Raw genomic sequence first — 16,990 nt, forward strand, 5'->3', positions numbered from 1 at the left:
CTTTTTTCTTGATATTTTTAATGTAAAAGTTTTGGATTTTTCCTTTCAAAAAAACTGTTCAAATTAAAACTGTATTTCAAAATTCCTTAGTTTCAATTTTTTTTCATTAAAAAGTGTTGACATGGTGGATAAAAAGCAGCATTTACTTCAAATTAAAACATAGTTTTAACATTTCAATTAGTCAAAATTTTCAAACAAAAGATATATCTGGCTCACCAGATGTATTTGATATTTCACAAGCTTTGTGGAAATATTATCCAAGCAAAAAGTAAACCCATTACTTCCAATTGTTTTTATAATATGTTCATTCCATCTTCCTATTTTTGCATGTCCTCTAGAATGCCTAAACTGAAGAGGAAGAAATCTCTCACTTTTTGAAATTTTGAATTATATATAGCCTGTGATCTTAAGCATGCTTCCATAATGTGATTCTACAATGAATACATGCAGCAAAGCTTGCATGCATGTTTTACTGAACGTCTCTGTCTGTTTGCAGTCCAGGTGTAAGGGTGCAGATGTGAATCTCAGGTTGCCTTTTGTCCAGCACATATCTAGATGCAGTTCCTAAGGTGGAAGCTGCTATATGTTCACACAAGGTGTGGAGAAAGACCTCTGAGAGTCTAAGGGTAGTCTGTCAGTGTGTGTAATTTCTGGTGAATAGACTACATGTCTGTGGAAGCATTTGAGTGTGAGGTAGGAGAGGAACGGTTTAATTTTGTATTTTGTGTATACAAGTGAGATTTTTCAGCAATTACTTTTAATTCATCTATGTATAATACGTAACAGCTGTTGGCAGAGTACTGCTTTACACTTACATTTTAAATTGCAGCATAAAGAAAAAGAAAATAAAAAAGAAAAGTGGCGGTATCCTTTAGATGATAATAAACTCCCTGTGTTAGAAAGGAGCATTAAACCTGTCCATTTTAAAACTTATCCTTATACATGATGTAGGTGGCATTTACAGACTAAAGAATGGTGACATTTACAGAGGAAAGATGCTTTAGACACAGATCAAAGCCTTATGTTGGAAGACATTCCTCCATTCTGAAGTCACTACGGACTGCATCCAAACTGCCTAAATTCAGTTTCAGTCCTAGTTCTCTTCTCTTTTCCCACAGTGGGCATACAACTTAGGAAACAGATGTAGCATTCTGAATACTGAAAAGATAGTGGTGTCCAGAGGGAAGACTTAATTCATGCTCTGGTTCAGACACTCCCAGGCCTTAATATCTTCTTATGCAGTGTTCAGGAGCCTAGAAGTGTCTGCAGTCCTTGAAAGAAGCTAATATCATAGAATTATAGAATCATACAATGATTTGTGTTAGAAGGTTCCTTAAAGGTCATCTTGTTCCAATTCCCTGGCCATGGGCAGGAACACCTACCACTAGACAAGGTTTCTCAAAGCCCTTGAACATTGCCAGGGATGGGGCATCAATTCCTTCTCTGGGCAACCTGTTCCGGTGTTTCACCATCCTCACAATAAAGAATTTCTTCCTAATATCTAATCTAAATTTGCCCTCTTTTAGTTTAAAACCATTACCCCTTGTCTTATTGCTACAGGCCCTACTAAAACCTCTGTCCCCTAGCCCCCTCTTTCAGCCAAGAGTTCTGAATTACTTGTGTGATGTCTGCTTTTTAAGGTCTGTAGAGTCTGAATAGGCTGCTAGTACTTTTCCTGCTAATCATAATGTATCTTGTGGACTCCGTGATGAAAACAAGATTTTTTTTCATGTCTGAATGTCTATAGAAACTTAACCAGTCCCATATATTAAGCCAGTAATTACTTCTAAAGTATGATCTAGGAATACAATTGAAATTTCATTTTTTGCATCTGTCATATTTTTCTCCTCCTTCTGCCCAGCCCCTGGAATCAGATTAGATTCAGCACAGATTGATACAGATGCTTAATTTTCAAGGTTTCCTGCTGTTCTGGGTTCAGCTGAGATAGAGTTAATTTTCTTTTTTAGTAGGTGCTGTATTTTGGATTTGGTGTGAGAACAACGTTGATAGGACAGTGATGTTGGTAGTTGTTGCTGGGTGATATTTCTACTAAGTCAAGGACTTTTCAGTCTCTCAGGCCCTGTCAGCAAGAGGGCTGGAGGGGCACAGGGAATTGGGAGGGAACACAGCCAGGGCAGGTGACCCAAACTAGACAAAGAGGTGTTACATACCGTATGACATTATGCTGAGTATATAAACTGGGGGAAGAAGGGAGGGGGGAACATTTGGCATTATGGCGTTTGTCTTCCCGAGTAACCATTATGTGTGATGGAGCCCGGCTTTCCTGGGGATGGCTGAACACCTGCTGCCCATGGGAAGTGGTGAATGAATTCCTTGTTTTGCTTTTCTTGTGTGCACGGCTTTTGCTTTACCTATTAAATTGTTCTTATCTCAGCCCCTGACTTTTACATTCCTTTCTGATTCTATTCCATATCCCTCTGGGTAAGGGGGAGTGAGCGATCAGCTGTGTGGTGCTTGGTTGCCGGCTGGGGTTAAACCTCAGCACCGCAATGCTCTCTTTAGCTTGTAAGAGCTGAATAATATGTAAACTTCAGCTGTGTGCACACAAAACATGGAGTTATTGAGTCCTTTGAAGTCTGAAAACCCACATTGTGCTAGGTCTCTGGGACTATTTACTACTGGTCATTAATGTGTTTAGGATAAAAAATTTGCTTTACTTTTTTATTAAATGATTTCATTGCATGGTTGTGTTCCTACTCAGGAGCACAAGGCACTCTGCCTATGAAATCTGTCAAAATAAACAGCTGAGCATTGGGTCAGTTTCTTCACTGAACACTGTTCTGAGTCAAAAAAGGGTCTCACCATAGGAAAGCCACTGCTGACAGTGTCCTACATTTAAATGTAATAAGGCAGAAGAATGTGGTTGGTCTGTGCCATTCTTTAAAACAATTCTAAAATGGTGGATAGGACAAGATGAAGCTCCATAATCTTTCACTAAAGTAATTCCTTATCATTGCCTTGTTACTTTTATCATCTTTTCTTAGCTAGCCATATGGTCTTCTTACAAAAGATTTATCATATAAAACATTACAAACAGAAAGCTAGGTGATAAGCATAAGCAAAGAGTCTTTCAATTGTTGGAGCAGAGAGAGAGTAGCATCCAGAAAGTCATTTATTCACTGTGAAACACGTTTCTAAATTAAATAATTTTCTGGAGGCATCCATTTAGATCCATTGACCACATGTGGAAATGGTCTTCTATTTGCTAATACTAGATACGCAACTTTAATGACTAAATTTGTAAGATGAAACATGCCTTCAAGAAACTCTATGATAATTCTGTAAACCATATCCTTTTGTGCTCCATTTCTCTCCTGCTGTTTCTTTTGTTCACTTGTCACTTCTCATTTCCATGTCATGTATCTAAACTTAGACAGTACGCTCTTTGAAGCAGAAACCAGGACTGAATATTTGTCTCAACACTGAATAACTGGCTTAATCTACTAGTAGGATAGGCGGCTGTAGAGTGCCTTAAGACACTCTAAACAAATTAACCACATATGATTAGAGTTTTATTAGAAAATTTGCTCCCATTTTCAAATACACCAGATGAAATTCCACTAAGACCCATAGGATGTACTGAGTTTTAGTTTTTAAAACTGAGTATAGTTTTAACTCTAGTGGGTTTTTTAACTGAGTTTACTTATAAAACCATAGTTTTATATAGATGACACTAATAAACCACAAAGGACTCCTGATCCTGACAACTCGCCATAATACCCCACTGCAAGTGAATGAAGTTAGTGACCTTGGGACCATGGAATGGTAGAAGGGTTAATATAACACCATGAAAAGAAGTAAAGCCTAAGTGTTCTATAGCATTATAACACTATTTTCATTATTGTTGCAAGTTTTCCTGCATAAAAGTATTCTTCTGTAATAATTAGATCTGAACTAATAATTATAAGACTGACTAGACTTCATTTATACTAACAATAAATTAAAGAAGATAACACCATTCAGATTATCTTTAGGTTAACTGAAATTGTTTCTATAAGCAAAGCTGTGACTCTAACCTAGCTAATCGCTGGGATATTTACCTGCAAATTATCAGAACATCCAGCAACTAACATCCAAAATTACTGAAACTTGACCTAAGTGCAAGGTTTCACAGTGATTTTAGGGATTTCCCCCACCCTTTAAGGTATTATTTTTACTGAAGGATTTATCAGAGACCTGTAAAGACCTGCCCTTGGTTCCGGTTAACATTTAAATATGAATGTAAATGTCTTCTTTTGATCTATCGGGTATTTTTATGTCAACTTCTTATACCCAGAAAATACCTTCCAGACATACACTTTGGTAAAAAAGCAAATGATAAAATACCACTACCTTTCTTGAGAAAGTTTTGCTATTTTTCCTCTGAATACAGAACTTCTAAATCAACAAGATTGCTGTATCTCTGATAAACTGTTGTCATATTTTTATTCATGGAAAGGAAGTCTTACACAGTCCTCCAAATCCACCTCTACATACCATAATCTGCACCAGGCAATTTATTTTATATCATGATTCTAGGATAATTAGTTCAGCCATAACCACCATGTTTTATATGCCTACATTTAGGTGAAAGGAACTCTAAATGAAGTTTACAAAGCTTTTTAACTTTATTCCATCTGTCCTGGATTCTCAGCTGGACTAGAAGGGCAAGGAAAACCACCTCATGTACAAATGGATCCAGGTAATCATAACAGCTCTAGAGATCAGGAATAATATTTCCACCACAGCACAGAAACTTTTTAATCTTCTGAGAGGTTTAGATCCCAGACGTACTTCAGGTAAGTAGTTAGACTTTGTGTGCTTATTGGGTATAGGTACATTTCTTACACCATAACTGTGTGTATGCTTCCTCTCTCGGAATATCCTCCTGGCATTTCTTGCTGCCAGGGACCACAGATAAATACATAGATACATACTTTGCTAAGGCTCAAAAAGCTCATTATAAACATTCATTCTGACCTCGTATGTAAACATAAGCCAATTTTTTTTCCCCGAGTAATTCTCGCATGAAGTCTTATTCCTGGATATGCAAGACGCAGTCTTTTAGAAAGATATCCAGGTCACATTGCCACCAGTATTCCCAGACTCCTCACTGAGTTTCACATATCTGACTCCCCAGAACATCAGCAGGGGCTTTGGAAAATCATCAGAGAATGCTTTCAGTCCTAGATGCTTGCAGTGTGATTATAGCTTCCAAAAACAGTGACACAAACAGCAAGCAGGGGATCAGATCCACCCTTATTGTCTGAAAGTCTTGCAACAGAAATATTAAGTTTTACAGAGTCACTTTGTTGAAGAAGTGATATAATTTAGCATACAGCACTCCCAAGAAGGCAAATGACTGAAAACTAATTGTTTTTCCCATTACAGAGAACATCAGTGATTGCACCACTGTCAGTCTCTTTCAGAAAATATTCTAGACAAACATTATTTGTAATGTGCAGCAATAATAATTCTAATGATACATTGCATATGTACAATGACATCCATCTTGATGGATATCAAAGTGGTCTAAAATCTTGGGGATCTGTTTCTTTCTTATAGCTGACCTGACCTTGGATGTTTGGATAACAAATTGTGATCATAGCTAGCAAAGAATTGAGAAAATCTCCCTAATTTTTGCTGACTTCCATCCAACAACTTCTTGCCAAGGCTTACTTGTTTGTCTTCTGTCAGGTATTTCCCCTGGTGAACATTAATACTTAAAAACATTTAGCATCCAAATCTTCTAGGACTGGAGAAGAGACAGTTTGTTAAGTACTGCCTTTGTTCAGCTCTAAGTTTTAGCATAGTGTGATTATTTTAATTAGTCAGTGGTTCTTCACAGCTTTGCTACTGTGATATACAATGATAGTTATTTGACAATCATTATTGCTATTATTCAACTTAGTGTTTTAATTCCTGCTGCTGTAGTGTAAATGTTAAAATTAAAATTGTAATAAAACAAATGGTAACATTAATAATCACCATTATCATCATCATCACCATCTACAGAGGAGCTACAGAGGAGCGTACTTCATTAAGGTATCCTAATGTAGTCTGCCTTAATAAGGGTTCATAACCATCCAATAGGTAAGCATGCCCTCAGCATATAATAATATCCAGGTTTGGGGAGGAATGTAGTAAGTTTTCAAATGCCAATGACAAACTCCCATTAATTTCAACTATGTGCTATGACGCTATTCTTTAATAATGCAAATCATCAATTACATTTGGACAAGAAAAGGTATGAAAACTGAGAGAATATGTAAGGTGGTATGCACCTTCTGTAGGTGAACCAAGGAAGTCAATTATGTGTTTCATCTCACCTGCTTGACTGTGTAAATGCTAGATTTTGAGTTTAGGTTGATCACATAGGCTCTCTCTATTTGCAATGGAGACACCTCCTCCTAAGAAAGCTCCTTAAGATACATGAGCTGAAGCATCTGTGAAGGTTTCTTCCTCTATAAATTGGCTACAGACAGTGCCTACACATTTCACTCCTACAGAAGGAAAGTTACAGAAAACAACTTGAAAGTCTTGTCATGAGTAACTGTGTGCTTTCATGTGGATCTGACAAGTTTGTATACATCCTCTTTTTACACCATTTTTGGTTTACTACCTAGAGGCAAATTAATATGAGAAGTTACATGTTCCTTGTACATCTCAGAGGTCCAAAGTATTTTATGGAATGAGTAAATGAAGTGAAGAATTCCCAGCTAAAAGCCAATGGAGTCACTAATCAAGGAAGAGATCTTCAGGGATGATTGCAATCTGAAACATCTATCTCCAATACCACCCAGGTCCTTGGTTTTTTCCCATTAAAGTACTGCTCCAGCCCACATTTGAGAGTGAAAGGACTGAAGTAATGTGACCTCACTTGAAGGAATGAGAACATTTCAGACTTTGTAACATTTGATCTTAAAGGGTGCAATCAGGTCAAGAACCCCTTTGAAATAAATCTTATATGTGCACATTGATATATCTGCATCAGACAATGTGAAACAGAACAGAAATTGTTGAGATGAAACTCAGTGGGTCTGTCAGGTGGCTCGACATAGGACAGAACCATAGGGTTTCATAAGACTACGTCCGGGTGCAAACCTGCTGTATTTATTTAATGCTGCAGTCTTTCTTTGGAACTGAAGTTGCTTTAATAAGGACCCAGTTTTGTTATAAGTTCAGTGGGATTTCAGATCCAGAAAGAACTACACCTAATTTATTTAAGGAATGGCTATACCTAATTTGCAATTTTGAGGAAGGTAGAAAAGTATCCTACCAGGAGAACCCCAGAGCATGAACCAGCATCCATCTACCAATCACCCTACCAGTGCTCAATCTCCTGTTATCCTTGCTCCATGTGCTTAAAATTAAAGGTTTTCATGCTCACATTAGCAGTCCCTTGCTCCCCGATAGTCAAGATGCCTGTAGCTGAAATGGAGGCTGAAATGTGCCCTATATGTCATTGCAGACACAGCCCTTCTGCTGTGTGTTAGAGCAAAATGAGCAAGAAGAAAGACACAAGCTGTAAAAGGGGCAGACAAGAAGAAATAATTACTTTTTCAGGTTTAAAAATGACAAAAATATGTCAGGCTAAGTGAGGAAATATTGTGGGTTTATACCTATACTAACTGGGTTTTGGAAACTGTGGAGAACAACCCCCAAAAAATTATGAATAAAATTAAATAAATTAATTTTATTAGAAAATCTTTGCTTTTCTGCTAACATATCTGGATTCTAAATTTTAGTTAAATGTGTTATTGTTTCAGTTTAAGTCTTGAATGTGAAATGTACAATTTAGGTTAGTTAAGTGCACTGAAGCCTCCAAAACATCACTGCCAGAGCTCTGAATGGAATTAACAAGTGCATGTACAAATTACATCTTATTATTCAGCAGATAATTTTTTGCAAGGTTGAATTTTCAGTTATCAAGGTTATCCATCTCTCTGCCTAGACTATTCATGATGGAGATATGGAACCCTTATTCTCCAGGAATTAAAATTTTTCTGATGAAAGGAACACCGCTTCTAAACTCAACTAACATAAGAATGTCTCGGTCTCAGGCTATCTTGATGCACAGATGAGGCTGAGATTACAAAATGGAATACAATTAGGAAAACTTTTTTCTGGCTGCACACAAGTACAAGGAATAAACCTATGCTGTCTGAAACTCATGACTCCATTTTAGAAAACAATATGAATTTAAAAAAAAATAAAAAGAAGAATGGTACATGTTTTTTTGAAGGCAAAGAGTTTCAACACTTCCTGCAGAAAGGACTCTTCTACTTTAGCAACCAATACACTGCCTTTCTAAAGTGGATGGTTTAAAACTAGAAGCTTAAAAGTTTTGAGACCTCTAGATTAATGTGGGGCTCCCAGACATATCATTAACCAATGGGAAGCCTTGAAAAACAAAAGCTATCCAAAACTGTCAGTAAGAAACAATCACAATACCCTACACTTAATTTAGTTGTCTATTTTGTTTATGTGTTATGAATTCTTAAGGAGAAATTGAATTGAATGATACTACTGTGATTTTATGCAATTATCTTAAAACTACATAATTGATATGACTAGATAAGCTGAACTGTGGATTGTCTTAGGATGCACTAGAGAGACGGGAGAAACCAAACCTTTTAATTGTAGTATAAGAATCAAGCAGACAGCCCAAACTAAGATATTCACATAGCCAATGAGTTCTGTGGGTAAACAGGTTCCTTTGCTTTCTTTGATGATTACTTTTAATTAGGTAAGTTTGAAATCCAACTACTGTGAGTTCCACTAAAGTTATGAGTGAAGCAGAAACAGAAGGGCATGTTTAGTTATTCAGCCCTGAGGGGAAAGCAAGTTGTACGTTACAAAGACCTAGTTAGAGTTTCTGATGCATGCAAGCAAGCCTTGGAGTGGTGTAGTGACCACGACACAGTTTAGAGAAGCATGCTTATGACAGAAGTAGTGGTAGTTAGCATTGTCCTCAAAATTAATGGATGAAACACACTTTAAAGCTGCAGGCCCAGCTGTCAGCTCACAAAGACACGTCTGTCCTGTGCGGCACACCAAAAGAATTTGTAGAATCTTTGTGAATGGAGCTTGTGTCCTGTGCTGGGTGGCATCCCACTGATGGCTGCTCTCTGACAACAGCATAATGAAGGAGATTGAGCTATTCCTCAAGACCCAAGACCCCTCAGGTGAGAGGGGTCTTAAAAAATTACTGGCAACAGGCCTCACCAATTTTGTGTAGTCTGTGTAATTACAGATTAACTTTTGCAACCATCTCACCAAATGTTAAAATCTCCCTTTAACCTTCACTGAAGACAGAATAAAATGAATTAATCATTTTAACCATGTCCAGTGATAAGCATGAACTTATACAAAACTGTCACATGACAAAAACTAGGTAGTAGACAGTCTGACATCCATCCTGCATGCCTTCCCAACAGCAAAGGTCATTATTTTTGGGGAGTCATTTTACATGTCCCTACACTCTTGGGGGACTGGTGACACAAGAATATCTGTACAGGCTGGTCTTCATGACCAAATCACCTACCACACCCTTGCCAGCACACACATATGAAACAGCTTATAACTTCAAAATTATTTTTCCTTTTCACACCTGTGTTCTTTGCTCCTGAGAATCCTATTTAAGATCACAGGTCTTCATGTAGTGAAAATATGATGTAGAGAGATGTCCCTATGAAAAAAACATTTTGGAATGACTTGATTCCAGAAACTGATGTCCAGCATATTGATAGAGCTTTTAAACATTCCGTAGAAGCTGCAGATAATCTAGACCAGTTGTACTCTGAATCACATCACATAAACATGTAGTAATTTGGACAATTTCAAGATAGGAAGGTCTTCAATGAAATAAATTTGTTCAGAGAGATCCACAGCTGCTTGTCACTCATCTAAGTAAAAAGGCAATGCCCTAGCAAGTACAGTGAGGGCCAGGTCTATGGAGCTATTGCTTCCTTGGACAGCTTAGGGAAGCATATTAACAGAGGAAATTGATGCATTCTTTGCTGAAAGAATCCTGCACATTGGAAGTTAACCTGAAGAAAATACTCCCAGCTTTTCCTCCAAAAGCATGTCCAAATGCATATCCATTTTGCCTCAGATTAATTTTTAGGCATGTAACTTACATACTTATCAAAGTATACAATCACCTAAGTTCCTTTTAAAAGAAGATATTTAGCAGGAAGTTGAGTGTATAGAATCATCTTCTACAGGTCTTTTCCTTTCTTTCTCTGTAGAAAGAGCTTAGATTACTTATTTAGATTAGACACTGCCAGACAGATCTTGTTCAGATTTGACTAAACAAAGTCATCAGTCTACAGCATGAAATACAGGTGGAGACCAGAGAAACAGTGTGTCTCTGTTAAACCTTAAATTGAAACTCTGAATTTATGTTGACTAAAAAAGTCAGCTTGGGGACTGAGGTAAAAACAGATATTCCCCTACCTGGCAAAACATACCCATCAAAAACGCATTGCAGGTCCCAGCATATAGGTCATTGATGCATATTAATATGCTTAGAAATATACAGGTATTCAGACACGAGGGTTATGAGCATGGGATATAATTATAGCCAGGTGCACTTATAACACTATTCCTCCTAGTCAATGAGAATCTGTCTTAGTTAGAAATATGTCTTTTGTTTCTCCAGTAAATTGGTAAAGTTTTACCTGTATTTAGACAAGCATAATGACTTTGCAGGAGCCATAGTGAGTGTAGAAGAGTGAGTGTGTGAAAAGACAAAGTCTGTTGTAGCACGTCAATCACATGAACACTTGTAAGATGGGAAGTTTCTGTGCATAGCATAGCAGAGGGACATCACATTTCCTGTAACTACACATGTGCAGGCAAGTCTGTGATGAGATAATGTGTAAAACCTCAGGGGGAAGTTGTCTGTGTAAGACAGTTTGCTCATGCATTAAAAACCAGGTTTTTTTAGGGGGGTTCTTGTTGCAAACAAAAGCAAGAGCATCTGTATTAGTCTGTGAACACAAGAGAGTGTGATCATACATCTGTACTCTGCAGAAGGAAAGAGTAGATGTGATGGAAGGAGTTTCTGTGTATATGTGAGTGTGCATGTGCACATCTTTTCCCTAGGCAAGTTCAGCTATTAGTTGGAAACTTGAGAAATTTGCTCTGCTGGGATTTGAAAGAGATCTCAAGTAAACTATGTATGTCTTCTTTCTTTTTCCACTAGTGCAGTTGAAATGGATTCTCAGTCTAATAAGCTTTGACAAGACCTGGCACTGGAGGCAGGTGCCAAGGAATCCAACTAGTCAAAAGCATTAGAAACACCATGGGCACCAGAGGATAGAGGTGTTGCCATGGGAACAGAGTGAAAGACACTCCATGGTGGCTGGTTAGGAGGTTTGTTTAAGAGGGAGCCAAGCAGCTGCAGCCTTGCTATCACCCTATGCTTGAACAACGGTAGGTAAATTCCAGCCTCCTCGCTGCTCCACCAGGAGCCGAGGTTTTTAATTCTGCTTTCTTATGTGAATAAACCTGAAATATCTGCCATGGCTGGCACCTCCCGAAAGGTATATGCTGTAAAAGAAGATGGCTGGTTCAGTGCTCAAGACTGTGAACATTTGCTCTGCAATGGGCACTTGAGGGCATGGAAGACATTTTTTTAAAGGATTTGAGGACATCATTTTTAGTTACAAAGCTATCAGCCTCCCTTCCCCTGCCTTCCTCTCCCTCTCTGCCCTGCAACCTCTCTCCCTGCACCCTGAAATATGTGCAGCCCCTTCTGAGCAGCACTGCCAGTGAAAGAAAAACTTATTACAAAATCAAGTACTGCTTCAAGGGAGATTTATAAAAGTATTGTCCCTTCCAGAAAACAATCACAAGGGGGTTTTATCATTGTTTTCCTCTCTTCTTCACATCTGCAAATCTATAAAGATGGAAATAGGGTGTGAGGAAATGAGAGGGGGACTTTTTTGGCTCCATACTAAAACACCGGCTGAACAGCTGCAATACTGTATTATCATAATTTGTGTTTCAGTAATGTCTAGAATCCCCTGATAATACCACATCTCCATGATGTTAGGTGCAGTACATAATGTAATGGGAGACAATGGGTAGCCTGCAGTGCTTGAATGGAAGATTTAAAAGAAAACAGCAACATAAAACTAAGAATTAAATCTGAAAATATGCATCCTTATACAACGTCAGGAAAGGGAGGAAGGGGATTAATAAGGAATGGCTTGGAATTATTTATTGAAGAGCACTGAAAGATCATGTAACAACATTAAGCAAAAAACAGGCTCTGGATACAAGCTCTCATCAAAGTTGTCTCCTTTTGTCAGCAGCTAGAAGTGTTTTAGGTTAATGATCATGATACACATCCATATATATCCATACCTCCTCCTTTGAATGTATGTGTGTGTTTCTATCTGTCCATTTAGTTTCTGATAAATGCTGCCTCAGCACTGACCACTGACCACAATAACTTTTGTCCAAGCTGATGCAAGTATTCATAATTAAATGATTGTTGCTTTTGTTTATGAAGCACTTCTCAGTACATCATGTTGCTGCCCTCCTTTAAACAGATGTTTGTAAGTGTGCATAGGACCTACAAAGGCATGACTTCAGTAACAAGTAAACCATAAAATGAAAACTTAATTCTGAGCTCTCTATACATCTAAACATAAGACTGAAGCGTTACACTGAAGAGAAAAGGGTATATGTACACTTAAACGACAAGTGTTTCCTCTTCAATACAGTTTATCTGCTTAAGATGTTTAAAGCATGGCTTTTTGAGGTTTGTAAGCATTTTTACTTCCTGAAGCTTTTTGTGATTTCTATCTCCTGATTCTTTTTAGGTCTACTATTAATGGACTTTACAAACTTAGTGCTCTCATAGGTTTCAATTATCTAAACATAGGGATTTTTTAGATGATTATCTTTAGGGATGACATTTCCAATGGTGTTTAAGCCAGGTAGGTGTCCAGTATCTCTTAAATGTCAAAGAAAATAATTATTTTTTTTTTTTTAGCCTGAATGATAAACTGTAAATTAAACTCTATTAATACAAGCAGCCAAGCTGGCATATGTTTGCCAGATCAATTAAGTTGCCTCTGTAGTTTCAGTATGTACAAGACAGACTAAACAAAACCATGGATGACATGGAGAAGCTGAATAGAAAACAATTTCTCACAGTCTTTTCCAAATATCACATCTTAAATTCTCAATTATATTTTAGGTAATAAAAAATTGAGAATTTTTTTCACAGACTGTGCACATAAGAAGAAATGCATGAATGTTAAAATTTTACATTATTTCAAAAGACAAATTAAATGAAAGAATAATATTTTTCAAGGTACTAAATGCAAAGATACTACCTCTCCCTCTTAAAAAAATATATCCGTAGTCCCTAATTTTGGAGGCCAGAAGAGTACTGTCATAAAGTGTCATTCTATGACTGACATACTCTTACATTCCTTATCAGCTATCTACTGTTGATTGCTGCTGGAGACAGGATAAATGGATGGTCTGACTTGGTAGAGCTGTCTTTATGTTCATTTTGTTTGTATGACCCACTAATATATACCAATTCAGAGCTTAAATGCAGCTACTGCGGTTATGCAGGCCTGCAAGGATGTAATAGATCTCACTGCAGACCCATGTTTATGAGCTTGGCAGTAGACAGCAATTTCAGAATTTTCTAGAGATTGTTTTTTCCACAGGAAATGCAGACAAATTCAGTCCCTTGAAAAGTGTCCAGGTCACTTTTTTCTTGCAGACACCTAAAAGTAATCCATTTGCTGGCATAGGAGAGGGTCATTTTTTATCCTTGAAGTACTCTCTGTAAATATTAGGAGACATCTCCCTAAAGAGGAAAATGGCTCAGGCTCCTCTCTTATGTCTCTGAGTGAACTTGTTTGATTAAATTAAAAGTTGACAAAATAAAGAAAACCTCCCCAGCTTCAAAACTTGTAAAACAGTTTTAAAGTAAAAGCAAGATGTTTGCAAGTTATTACCTATATAAGTTTGGGGAGAAGAGGTGAAAAAAAACTGCCATAAATTTTTCTTTGGAATCCCCAGGGGGAAAACCCCAACCAAATAAAACACTCCAGAGAAAACATATCCTTTGTTTGTCCTTCCCAAAACTTTATACTTTTATAATTTAGATAATTTTGATTGTTTGTTTGCTAATTCCATCCTTTTATCAAATCAATAAGAAAAATCTCATTTAAAATTATGGTTTAAGAGACTTTTAAAATTTTTATATAAAAATCAAACACAAAGAAATGTATATTCATATGACAAATCTGACTTTAAATAAAGACAAATAAAGATAAATCACTGTTGAATTCTGTCTTGAAACTTTGGCAAACTTCTGTGGGAACTTCGTGAGTCTCTTCTACTGGAAATTCAACAGCATTGTGTCTTAAGAAGCTATACGTTTACACTTTTAAAATCATAGCCCAGAGTAACACCTCAGTAGTAAATGCAAGAAATGAGAACCAGAAAGCTGGAAAGGTCACTTCTTTTCTCTCAAACACCCTCACAAGAAGCAGAAATGCACCAAATACTTGTTTACTTTGCAGAGAGCCACATATGCCAGTGCAAGCCATACTGTCATACAGCATAACAATAGGCAAAGTGAGAGAGGAAGGGGAGAGAGAGGACCTCAAGGTGGGAAGGGGCCTTCATCATTTGTTTCACATACTCTATCCTCAATTAACACATCTTGAGGATTCTTATGACACTGCCAACAAGAATTAATGCAGAAGTTATTCATTTTACCTTTCGTCTCAATTGTGTTGCACAAGTCTGGCAAAGATGAAAAGCTGCTAATTTAGTAGTCAGCAGTGTAAAATAAAATTTCTAAACTGTATGTCTATAAAAGAACATCTTTGCAATAAGGCGTAGCAAATATGCTTGCAAAACAGTTCAGTCAGCAAACCTGGTTTAGGTTTTGAAATATTTGGCAATGACATTTATTAGAATGAAACTATAATATATCAGTGATATAAAGAGCTGTCTCTTCATCACTGGCGCTTTATTATAGGCACTAATTTTGTGCAAAATCCTTTAGATTCTTTGCAAAACACCTGCTGAACTTAAAGAAATATGGTTACTGCTTGTACTGAGACAGATGTAGCTTAATCACATAATACTGAATTTGACTTTTCTGTGCCTTACAATAAATGAACTGAACATATCAATGCAGGAGATTTAAATCTTGTTCCAATTTGAATATTGTGTTTGCTGACTGGAGGACCTGAGCTACAGCCAGCTTCCTCAGTTCCCCAACACCACATGGAACAATTTTCTTTAAACCACTCTCTCTCTACTTCAACTAAAAAAAATAAAAATAAAAAAATAAAAATATTTTTCTTTTCTTCTCTGTGACTTCCTTGCCTGTTTCAGTCTAGCCAGGCATTGAGCTTTCTTCTAGCCATATTGTTTCCTTTAGGCACTGTTTGTCAGCATACTTTTATTTTTCCAGGATTTTTTAAGATTCCATGTTTGCTCTGGAGGCAGCTATGATGAACATCTTGAGCCAAGAATGGAATAAGACAAGCCATTTTCTTGCTCTGTCATCAACCTCACATGATTAGTTTTAAATGTTGATTGATTTTTGGTGGTAGATAAGTTGATTTCTATGAATTTCAGTAACCAGGTAGTTCCCACATTGAGATCCAATCTTGTTTAGTCTTTTCTAATTCTCTGTGTTATTTATGGGTGCTGGAGATTCTGGAAATATGTGCACACATGCTTTTTGGTGCAACAGTTTCATATGATGGGACTTTGTATATGCCTGTAAAAGAGTGTCTAATAATCCAACTATACAATGTCTGTACATAACATACAGAAGTACATAACATGGCATACAGCACACAAATGCACAAATACCTAGAAACATATTTACAGAATATTTGTTACATTTTACTGTGCATATATTCTTGCTTTTCTCTATTGACTCTTATTTACACTGTAACGTCAAATAATAGTACTTTAATTTTACTTCTTCAGATAAGCTCTGTGCTTTGTAAAAAAACATAAAACAATGAAACCTCATGAATATTTATATCAATGGCTACATAGCATTATAGTCATAATCTCTGGAACTGGTTCTCACCAGTTCAGAATTAATTATCAAGTTCAGTTTTAATTGCATTCTTCTAAATTAAAAAAAAAGAAAGAAAGAAAAAAAAAAGAAAACCCACCCATAATGAATCAACTCACAAGTGCTCTGCTGGGCCTGGTGCATCCAAGACTGCTTTCTGCAATCCCATTCTTAATGTGTAATGATGAGCCAAAGGCACACGATGCAGGGGCTCCTTTGTAACCAACTTACTTCAGTAACCAACTTACATGTTAATGCTTCTCCCACTTTACAGGTAAAATATAAATCCTATTTCTAGTTGCTGCAGCAAAAATGTTGAAATGACTATTCCATAACATAGCCTCTTTTTTTTTTTCTCTCTTCAGATGGTTTTGACATATGATTGCATGCTACTTACACACAAAATATATTTTCATAGTGTTGGCTTCAGGTGGTTTTGACATAGATTGCATGCTACTACCACACAAAATTAATTTTGATAGTGTTGGCTGAAAAACTCTAGGGGAAAAGCAACTTTCAGGAGACAATCAGCTTGAGCTCTGTGCATAGGTTGTCTTCTGCATTAAACCTCATCATTTCTTGCAGATGAAGGTCCTGACAGCACCTCAAGCTATTACCCTGTTCAGGCAGAGTATGAAATGGAAGATTCAAGATTCATACTCTCTGTGTATAGTTGCTGATCTGTATCCAAAAGTCTTTCAAATGATCTGAGCTCAAGTCCATCATTTAAATAAAAGAAAGGGGGTGAGGGAAGGAGAAAAGGAGTACAAAATAAAAGCAGGAAACATTGCGGATCTTTTCTCTCAAGTGTCTGTTTACTTTCTAAAGTCAAATCCTACCCAAGAGGAGTGACACTCCCTCCTGACTGGACAAGGGAACTTGTATTTTTAAATCATT

This window comes from Falco rusticolus, chromosome W, assembly GCF_015220075.1.
Source record: "Falco rusticolus isolate bFalRus1 chromosome W, bFalRus1.pri, whole genome shotgun sequence".
NCBI lineage: Eukaryota > Metazoa > Chordata > Aves > Falconiformes > Falconidae > Falco > Falco rusticolus.